This window comes from Nelumbo lutea, chromosome 7 (assembly GCF_056320005.1).
Source record: "Nelumbo lutea isolate HS-2025 chromosome 7, American lotus-T2T, whole genome shotgun sequence".
NCBI classification, from domain to species: Eukaryota; Viridiplantae; Streptophyta; class Magnoliopsida; order Proteales; family Nelumbonaceae; genus Nelumbo; species Nelumbo lutea.
The window spans coordinates 53,789,625-53,801,191 of NC_142690.1; the positions used below are offsets into that span (position 1 = coordinate 53,789,625).

The 11,567-nt window shown below is 37.9% G+C and overlaps 1 long non-coding RNA gene and 1 pseudogene across 1 annotated transcript; both read right to left on the bottom strand.

Moving 5' to 3' along the window:
* Window positions 1–567: 567 nt before the first annotated feature.
* LOC148846426 (uncharacterized) lies at window positions 568–11,111 on the bottom strand. Its single transcript, XR_016101814.1, has 2 exons — window positions 10,930–11,111; window positions 568–927 (listed from the first exon to the last, which is right to left on the bottom strand). It is a non-coding gene; the product is annotated as an uncharacterized LOC148846426 (long non-coding RNA).
* On the bottom strand, window positions 5,164–6,516 carry LOC148846427 (kinetochore protein NDC80 homolog pseudogene; annotated as a pseudogene).
* Window positions 11,112–11,567: the final 456 nt, after the last annotated feature.

Sequence of the window (11,567 nt, forward strand, 5' to 3'; positions counted from 1 at the left end):
TAAATTTCTTATCCTTATTTTCTTATAATTGATATTATAAATAATCACAGGGATTAGGGATACGGATGGCAATTTTCCCCATCCCTAACGGGTACCCGACTTCCCCAACCCAATGGGGTCGGGGGTGGAGATTGTTTTGGTGGGTTAGGGATGGGGACAGAGATAAATAGGAATCCCCAATCGGGTTCGGGGTCAGGATGGGAATTAAGATTCCCAACCCCAATTATATATATATATATATCAAAACATATTTAAAACATTATCTATAATTTAAGTTTGGGATTCGAATCCCCACCAGAAACCCATCCCCATCGGGGATCAGGGATGGAAGACAAATTTTATCCCTAGCAAGGATCATGAATAGGGATGGGGGTTAATTTCAGAATCAGGGGCAGGACAGGGAATATGATCCCTGCCCTATTGTCATTCCTAAGTGGGAATCCCTATGGGATGGGGATGGGGATAACCTTATCTCTGTTAGCGGGAACGATGATGGGCACAACCTCTTCCAAAGTCTTTCTACGCTTTATGAGTGTAAGTCCAAGCTCTTGCATATGGTCTTTCATCTATTTCTAATCTATCTCTTTTTTTTTTTTCAATTAGTTGAGTTCTTTATCTTCAACATCATTCTTACATTAATGTTTTGTGGTAAACCGGAAACAGGTAGAAAAGATGGCAAAAAAGAGGAGGAAATTTGGAGAATGGATCCCATGGAGATGAATAAGGGTGGTATAAAGCTAAACATTCCGCCATGTATTCCAATGCAATGTAAACCTAATAACGAAAAATGCTGGTGCTGCGTAACAGATCCTCGTGGAACATGTTGGATCAACAAAAATGATTGTATCCAACTTTGCCCTCCGCCTTCACCTCAGGCTCAGCCATTTCCATGATAATTTTGCTTTTCTCATATCTTTTTGCTCATCTCTGTATCAACCCAACATTGTCAATGTTAATAAGGTCTAAAATAATGATGGAGTGTGCTACATTATGTTTTCTTGTCTTGATGGGGTTTTAGTACTCCTTCTAGCTTTCAGATAATAGCATAAATAATCGATTTAACAGTTAAATTAAATTGTCTTCTCTGGTTTTGTTATAGTTCTTTCTCTCTGTATATATTATAGGATTGTGATGGTTTTTAACCCTTTATCATAGAAAATAATGTACCAAAATCTATATTGCATTCACTGTACCATGCAACCAAAGTCACTAGCCTTAACATAAAAAATAATCAATGATAAGTAATTGGGTTGTTGCATCCTTTTGAAGCCCCCAAAAAAATAGGGACGCAACAACTTTTGAAAGACCTAGCAATTGGGCTGTCTGCAGAGGGGTGTCAATTGGAATGGATTTGGTCCAATTGTCCAATCCGATCCAGTCCAATGTGAGTTCATTATAAATGGACTAGGTCCAGTCCAATAAATGTTTTGGACCGATCCAATTCAATGTTTAGACCGTTCAATCTGTTCAAATTCATTCTGATTTAAATTGGTTTCAAATTCAACCCAAACCCGGTCTATTGACACATATATTCTTATCTTATATCGATGGACTAGATATTGGCTTAATCCAATCCAATCCAATAAAAATTTGTTATGAATGGACCAGGTCCAATCCAATCGAATAAATATTTTGGACCGTATTGGTCCAATCTAATATGTCTTATTGGTTTGTCCAATCCACCCAAATTGATTTTGGACTGGACGGGGTTCAATCCAAAACCGATCCATTGACACCCTTATCTGCATCAGGTTCATGTCGGGTCAAGGCAATTTTGGATTGGTTCAAATTCTGGATAGGGTCAGAAAAGGCTATACCCCAACCCTAAAACAGACCAACGGATCAACTCAGGTGAACCCTGAAAATAACTGGAATTTCAAAAGATGAAGAAACAAAATGATAAATGCCAAAATTAGAGAAATTAATCAGAAAAATACAAATTTAAAAGAGAAAAATTGAAAACTAAAGTATTGAAAGAGTAAAGACTAAATACCGAAGATTAAAGGAGTCTGGATCTCCTGCCCACACAAACTCTATCCACGTCTACCCACATTACATCGCAGCTACACATGGAGAACATCTTATCCTCCTAAATGCTATTATACAGGGTGAAATATTCCCAATTTACAGGGTAGTGTGTTGTGAATAGACGTGAGCAGAGTTCTTGGGAACAGGTGATCCGGAGTCAGATTACAGAGGGAAAAGGGGCGAATTGGAGGCTTTAGTAGAAGCCTCAAAAGAGAAGTGTGGCAAATGAGCAGTCCCGGGTATTAGAGCTTTGGAGCCTCCTGAAGGACCAGTGAAGCCCAATTTTAAAGATACTCTGATTGAAAGATAGGTCCAGATGGCTAATTTGTGTGGTTTATGATTTTGGGGTGGAGAAAAGATCGCAAATGAAGCTTTGAAAAGATATGAGCTGGAGGCAGGAAGGTTGAGAGATGAGAGTGAGGTATGAGTTAGCAAAGAAGAGATGGATTTTTACTTGATGAATTCTGAGGAGGCCCTCAAATTTGGGGGCTTGCCAGGAAGTAGAAAATTAAGAAGGTTGGACGAGTTCTACATGGATGCTTCTGTAAAGGCTGATCCAAGAAAAGAAAAAGCGATCAGAGGAAGAGGGAGAGGTGGGAGGGGAAGACACTTCTGTTGATCAGTTCTGCTTTTGTGTTTAGAGATTTTTATGCTCGTCTCGGCCTGTGCTTTGTTGTTCTTAGGAAAGGTTATCTGGGTGTTTGCTATCTAGAAGTTTTGGGTTGGGGTCTCACACTGTTGTGCTGGCTGTTGGGCGAAGGTTTTTTCCTTTTTCTGTTCTGTTTTCTTTTTTTTTTATGTGTAATAATTTCCCTTTAATCCTTTTTATCCAAAGTACTGGTTGCGGGATTCCATTCTGCATCAACGTTGGAACAAATTAGTTAATACACCAACAAAACGAGCCAGCTCTCACAGTTTGTTAGGACCTGAGGTCCTATAAAATGGACTTAAAAATACCTTACTATATGCATGCCATCACCGGACTTAAATTACCCTAATTAATAGACAAGTTAACAAACCATTTATATATGCATGCCATCATGTTATCCATTTAAAATTTTAAAATTTTAAAATCCTTATTTTTCCCTTCTCAATAGTTGAGATGGGTGTATAAATTTTTCAAGGACCTAGTCACCCAGTTCCCACAATAATCCGTCAATAGAACATCAAATGTTTTTTTAGCAAACAAATAGATAAATGGTTGCACTCTGCTTTGCAAAACGATGACCCAATATGTATTAACTTTTAAGAAAATTTGGGCGAGTAAAACCAGTTACTGAATGGACAACAATCTATCAACTAGAGAGGCTGATTTCTTTAACTGTAGTAAAAGTTGGGTGGCTCACATTGATGTGATTAGATCTGTTCATGGGTCGGGCCGGTTCGGGTTCGGGCCAGGCTTTTACTCCTTATTAACAGAATTTTTTCAGGTCCGAGACTGAGCTCGGCTAAATCAATGGGCCTACAACTTGGGCTCGAGCCCAGCCCTCTTAAAAAACCCAAAGCCCGACCTAACAATGATTTTTTTCACTTTTATTAAATATTGCATCTTGAGTTCAACGGAGTTCACTGGTGGCGCAGGTGTTCAATAGTGACAATGAGTTCGCTGGATTTCATTGGTGGCGCCGGTGTTTACAGGTGAGAATGAGTTCACTGGTGGCGCTGGTGTTCACTGGTGAGAATGAGAACATTGAGAAGATGGAACACACACAAAGAGAGAGAAAGAGAGAGAGAGAGAGCGAACTTACCGCCACAGTTCACTAGTGGCACCGGTTCCTAAGAAAGAGAGAATATGCGACACTGAGTGAGAAACTGAGAATGAGAATTGCGAGGGAGACGAGAGAGAGAGAGAGAGAAGACTCACCATCGGAGAGAGAGACGACCGGTGCTTGAGCGCACGTGTTGCCTCTAAGACTGAGAATGGTGGCTGCCTATCTGGGTTCGCGTCGATTCTTGAGAGTGAGAGTGAGGAGAGAAGATAGAAGATAAAGACTAAAGAGAGGGAATAAGAAAGGGTTATTCGGCTAGGGTTTAGAATAGGTTACACTTGGATGGGCTGGGTATTTGTGGAAAATCCCAAGCCCAGCCCGTAAAAAAGTTGGGCTAGAGCTTTTATGCCCAAGGTCAACCCCACGGGTTAATATCTATGCGCAAGCCCGTCCGGGAGTCGGGCCGGCCCGTTGGGCTACCCGGCCCATGAACAAATCTAGATGTGATGTGACGTTCTAATGAGCCATTGGGGGAGAGGCCAACCACCATCATGGAGGCCCAAGGAAGAAGAGAAGAAATGGAGATGGCCACAACAACAATAACAACAAGGACAACAAGACGCCACCGGCCTTGCCCTGGTTTACAGCAACTATCTGATTTGAAAATAAATTGATTCCCAAAATCAAGAATAAAGCAAAAATACAGAAAACAGATTCTTGGTTATATGTGTTGTTTGCTTCCAAAACTGGAACCAAAATATGCTCTTTTTTTTTATTTCTTGATAGGGCCACAGAACAGGGATAGCCTGTCCCCCTACCGCCTACCAATAACCCCCAAACCCTGGTGTTGGCGGGATTTTTCCCAAAGTCTCAAGAGTCTCAACCACAACCAGCCAGGAACCTTACCAACTGAGCCAGTACGCACCATCAACCAAAACATGTTGTTAAATTTCTGATTTAAAGATTATGTTTTCATCTTGTTATTTAATATCATGTTACATGAATTATATAATATCTAGTCTTTCTGTATCCTGGAATCTGTTGTACCTTGTGTTTTTTCAATGGAATAAAAATTTTACCTTACCTTTCAAAAAGAAATGAATTATATAATATCTTTACTACAAAATCCATTTCTGTTTTGAAAACTATAATTTTGATTATTTTAAAATATTATTTTTTTTTAAATAAAACCAACTTGCTTTTGATATTCAAAACGAAAACACAGTTCAAGAACGTGTATTTTTTTTACGCATGCTGATGCAGAAAATTCAAAAATAAATGAAAACAAAAACATTCATGTTAATTTCTACACAAGGAATAAACCAGCCCTAAAAGCTATAATGGAATGGAATTTCAAATAATGCTCAGGAAACCCACAAACCAAAATGCTTCGATTATAAAATTAAAACTAAAATGGTTTCTGACCTATTTAGATCATGAAGCAATATACCTTCTAAATCAGATAACTGACGCAGCTCCAGCACACTAGTTAGAGATGAATTGGCAAAAACAATTCAAAATGCAAATCATCAAGCAAATCTCAGCAATTCACCTCCTAAGAGCATGATGGCATTCAATTGAGAGATTCTCAAGTTCCTTAAGCTTATCTGCTAGAGTGGCATCAAGGTCCCAGCATTTCTCCTCCCAATCGTTCATCGCAAGCTCTGTCTCCGCAATATCTCTTTCCACAGCATGGAGCTTCCTCTTCATCCTCTCCGCATCCCTAGCATTCACAGTCTGCGCATCAACCCTCTTCTCCGTCTCCTCATTCTCCTCAGAAATCCTCTTATTCTCCTGGAGTTTGGCGTCAAATTCCTTCTCCTAATCCTTCAAAGTCTTCTCCACCATCACAATTGCGTTAGTGAGCTCCTCAACAATTGTGTGAAACTTCTGCACATCCTTCTCCAGCATAGATTTATCTTTCTCGAGCACCTCCCTCTCGGACGGCCCCGACCTCAATGCTTCAAGTTGGGCTTCAAGATCAGCCACTTCTTTCCCCAACGACTTAACTTTCTCAGCTGCGGCATCCCTCTCTTGTTCCATTTGTCTATTGAATTCATTATCGAGATCTTCAACACCATCATCGTCGCCGCGGATGTAGAGAGAGTAGCAATTTACGATGTGAAAAAGAACCCTATTATCTCGGAAGAGTGAATTTGTCGTCGTTGTCGAAGAATACGCGATGTAATCGTTGTAGAGCGCAAGCTCGACGAGCCAGTGAATGACGGCAAGAAGGGAAGGCCAGGAGTGAAGAGTGCCGGGAGCTTTGAGGGCGGATTTTGTTGAGTTTGAAGGGGCAATTGAGGTGTTTGAGGAGAAGAGGAAGATCTTCTTCGAGTTTGAAAGAGGGCCAATCGAGGCGAGTGAAGAGAAAGCGAATAGTGTCAGTGATGTCTTTGGCAGAGGGGAGAGGGGGCTTGAGGACAGTGGAGGAGGAGTGGAAAGCGAGGTAAGCGTTGATGACGCAGATGGCGGAGGCCTGATGGGCGCGATCGGTAATGGGACCGGGGGTGGCGCGGCCTATCCCGATGGAAGAGTTGGAGGGGCGGCTGCTGCAGAAACTGGCGTCGGAGTCTCGGTTAAGAATGGTGCTTAAATGGCGAGTGTCGATCGAAAGTCGATGTTGCAGAGAGTCCTTTGGGCGTCTCCGCCCACCGATGGCTCCTCTCATTTCTCTCCGTCTCTCGCTTCTGGTTCTGTGACTTCTGTCTGTTCGTATTCGTCTCTCTTTCAGTGTTTCCCGCCTGTTTGTCTCATTCCCCTCTTTTAGGTAAATTACAAAATACTCCCCCAAATATGCGTCAATAGCAATTACCCCCTGAACACAAAGATTTCCTCAACTTTCACTTTGCCACAAATGCCCCCTTGGCCTTTGAGTAGACCTATTCATGAGCCGGGTAGCCCGACGGCCCAGCTCGGTCTGGCCAGTTATAAGTTGGGTTTGGTCATAATTTTAGGCATGTGGGTTTGGGCTTGGGCCTAGAGCACCAAACCTAACTTTTTTTTCGAATCGGGCTTGGGCTTTCTCGAAAAAGCCTGGCCCAAGCCCAAGCCCGACATGATACTATATATTAAATAATAAAATATATATTTTATTTAATAAAATATATATATACAATATTTTTTCTTTGCCCTTCTTCTCTTTGTTTTTCAAGTAATAGTAAGATCTTTATTATTTTTTAGTTTTGAAGGTTTTTAATATAAATAAAACAATTTTTATTAAATAAAAAAAAAGAAAAAAAAATATGTTTTCAAATTTCTATCCAGGCTTGGGCTTCGGGCTTTATATGAGGGTCAGACTCGGGCTCAAGACCTAGGCCTAATGGTCCGGTCGAGCTTAGGCTTGGGCCTGAATTCATTATGTTGATTCATACACAAAGCCTAGCCCAGGAACAGGTCTATCTTAGAGTTTTGTCTGTTTACTTCGAAAAAATTCCCATTCAGTTGTTTAAAATTTTTAAATATCTAAATTACCCTTTTATTATTTATTTGAACGATTTATGGTTCGATTGATTTTCTAAATATCATATTGAAGTTCTATAGGTTTATATTTCTGACCGGATTCAATATTTAGATAATATGGTAGAGGTTTCTTTTCAATATATATGTATTTAGGCTATGTTTGGTTTGAAGGAATGAATAAATTTTATATTTTAAGATGAACAAAGACATTCGTGTCAATAAAATAAAACAAGGATTTAAAGAAACTTTTTTGTATGTCAATAAAATGATCCTTGTTGTTATTCTAGCTGGTTTCCTTTGGAAAATGAAAGTATTTTGTGTCAATTATGGTTTAAGATAAAATGACAAGAAAAATAAAAGGGAAAATCTATGATATGGAAAAGAAATGGTATCATAAGAGTTTTGATCAATTAAAACCCACCAATAAATTTTGATAAATAACACTTGATTGACTACCACGTTTATGATACCACTTAATTGGTCAAAAGATTTTTAAATAAAGAAAGTTCAAGTGAATATTTTGATAAATTAATGCGTTTCGTCGTCTAACTTAATAGTGAAGGGTATTTGTCCCAAAGTGTAAGTTCACGGGTAATTATCATTGACTGACCTCAAAGAGTTGTATGGCATTTGTAATTAAGCATAGCCTATCCAAGGCCTTGTTGTTTTAACCTGTTCTCAATCTCTAATACCTTCAAAGCAAATGACTTTCAATGTTGTTTCAATACCTCTTATTTTTTTAGATATCAAACATCAGAATGACAATATTTTTATTATTTATTCCCCAATTTCCCTTTGTGCATTTTATTCATCATTTATTATTAGTAAACATGCTCTTATTATATTAAAACTTTATAATAATAATAATAATAATAAAATATTATTTTCATAATGATAAATATGAATAAAATAATAATTATTATTTATTAAATTAACAATAATATTATTATTGTTATTAAAATAGTAATAATTAGTTATTAGATTATTAATATTTAATTGTTTAATTATTTAATTATTACCATTATTTTTATTAATTTCTCAATATTAACTTTATTTTAAATTTGATTATTAATATCAATTATATAAGGGCACAGAACCCCAAGGTACAACACATGAGAGCACTCTACATTTTAGTATCAAAGACACCACCCTAGGGACATAACTCCAATGCCTCTTAACACCTTTCCATGACTACAAGTTACCAAAACCCTAGGTCTTACATTCATCTCCTTGTTAATCCAAACAGCAACAAAGTCCATATTCACAATGTTACATGTAACCATATTAAGGCAGGTTTACCACTTAACCCAGCCCTTTGACATCCATAGTAATTACAAATTAGGTGTATCAAAGAGAGTGGTGTACTTGGAGAGAGAAAATTCTCTTAAAACAAAAGAAATTTGGGAATATCTCCCTACTCATGTGCTTGGAGAGAGAAAATTCCCTTAGGTGTATCAAACAGGGCTTCCATCCAGACGACGCCCGTTCGAGAAGACTTTACAGTCTTGCATTGGGAATATCTCCCTACTCATGTGCTTTATTTCATTGGAAGTTATTCCCAATGCAAAGGTTGAAAGAGGCTGTTGGGATGGTGTGAGTACGGGCTTGCCTTGACCGAAGCCTATCTCCTTTTGGTGAGTAGTGACAACCGAACCACTCCATCCAAGTGAAGATGGTATTTGACCCTCTACTTTTGACATCCATCTCAAATCATAAATCCCGTTCAAGATGATGAAAGCAAGATTGGAACACCACTATCCCTGCCATAGATTCAAGATGATGTAGCAAATTTTTATTGAAGGGTCAATGTAAAAGATTAACCCAAGGGGTGATAGAATGCGAGCTCAACTTGAATGCATCTCCCTACAAGATCAAAACCGACATAGATTCCCATAAGCTGGCCTAACCAAACATCCTAAGCAACCGACAAATCAGGGGATTCACATTCAACCCTTTGCTTTTTAGTCAATGGATAGCTCTCTTTAGATATGACTGTCAATGGGTCATGTCTATCTGATATACCTGAACAGATTGGACCGATTATAATGGGGTCTGGTTCCATGGTTATGGTTTTGTCCCGGTTAATAATTGGGCTGGTTCTTGCACTTGCCTGTCCTGAACCAATTCAGACCCGAAACTGATTATTTGGTTGAAATTTGAATATATAACATTTTCTTAAATTTTTTATAATTTCTATCATGTTTTATGTTTGAAATGATAAATTTGATAAATAACATCTAAAAGATATTTAATTTATTAACATACGTTTAATTAATTAAATATTTTTTTATCAATTTTGTTAAGGTTATAATATCAAAATTTAAAATTTTAAGTTGTTATTTAATAAAAACATATATAGTCTTTAGTAACGGTGGATATACGACACATTCACTTTGACTCTCTCTCTCTCTCCATCTCTATCTATCTTTCTTTGTTACCTATAAGGGAATGATGGCTATTAATGTTATTCAAAAGAAAACTTAGCAAAACAACATGAAATTATTTTACATTTATGAAATGTAAAGTTGCCAATAGCTATCTTCTTTCCAACATTTTATTGGACCTCTTTTTTTTCTTTTGAATAACAAAGATACCATGCCAAGGTAAATCAATTTGGGCTTGGCTTGGGCCCACCAAAGCCCAAATTCAAGTAAATTTCACGTCTCAATTTACTCTTCTCTCCCTCTCTCTCTCTCTCAAGTAAATTGCACGTCTTAATTTACTACTTTTGACTGGTGTCCATCAAAATAGATCAACAATGTTTTATATTTGCCAAGTCATAGTTCAGTTCGTACCTATTTAGTGGGTGGGCTGGTGAATCAAATTATTATATATGATTCAATTTAACATTAATCGGTTTATCAATCGTTGGTATTACTTTTTTTCAAGTTACAACTTAAAGATTGATACAATTGAAGTTCTTGTTAATTCATTTTATTTAGAACAAGGAGCTTCCTCATATTCTTTTTCTTGGCCAAAAACCACAGTTACCTAATCAACCATGAAAATTTGGTCCTTGAATTTACCTTCTCCTTAACTGACTTCCACACTTCTCCACCACCTAAAATATTGGTTATTCGGTGTATCCACCTAAAATCCTTTTAACTTAAAAACATCATCCTGATTATTCTTTCTTTAGCTTAGGTTGACAGCAAATATAGCCAATACTTGGATGAGATCCACACAATCATATCTGCATTCCATGCTACATCTGATTCTTGGTACAAACTACAAACCACATTTTGCTGGCAGCTAGCCAATGTTGCTCATTGGAACAACTATAGGACAAACAGAACTAGGTAACTCTAATTCAAAGTTTTTTTTTTTTTTGTGTTTTAGAACTGGGTTACTATCTCTTGGAAACACATAGTTTGTTTTCTCAAGCACATACATTTTTTTTTCAAACACATACAAGATAGGCAACCTCTATGTCACAAAGACGTACATTTGTTTTCTCAAATCTTTAGCTAAATGCTACCTCAAAATAACAAACGAAAAATAGAAAACAGTAATTGACAAAAATAGATCTCATAGAACATACCGGCGGCAAATCAGAGATATAAATCAAAGATAAGAGAAACACTCTCTCCCCCTCTCTCTAAAACCTTTAGTTGTGGCAACACTCACTTTGATTCAAAGAAAACAGAGATATTGCGAAAAGTTAGGAGAAAAGAGAAAACAAAGTGAAATTAGAGAGAATATAGGGAGAATATAGGGAGAAAATGAAGACCTTACTGGCGGCAGCTACTCCACCCTCCGGCGAAGAATCCTCTCTCCAATCGTCGTTGGACTAAGGTCTCTTGGTGTTCTCCTCTAGCGGCGAAGGTCTTTCTCTTTGGTGCTTTAACACTAGGTTATCGAAGTGAGGAAGATAACCACCTTTAGTATGGTAGATCAGGGTTGCACTGGATCACTACCTTTGGGAAACGTCAGCAGACATATAGGTCCACATCAATGCCTTGTTTCGTGAAACGCCCAGGCATTGGAGGAACCAACAGCTAGTTTCACGAAAACCAAGAGAAATAAATGCAAAAACGTTAATTTTCATTTTTTAATAAACGTGCATACCAAACAGTGAGTTTGAAGCCAAAAAATATTTATTGCACATCATGTTGATATGGCATTGAGGTGGCGTCGTTTTTTCAATAAACGTAAACAGTTCCAAACGTGTCCCGAATCTTTACCACTTTGCTGAATCGAACTTATTGTGCCTTGATATGCCCAAGTTTGGAATATATCCTTCTTTTTCTGTTGTTTTTTTGTTATTTCTTCTCACTCTTTTGCCCCTGGTTTAGTGTTTCCAGGTCCGACTTTTTTTTTTCTTTTTTTATCTTTCATCTGGGGGGCGGGGGGCTTACACTAAATTCT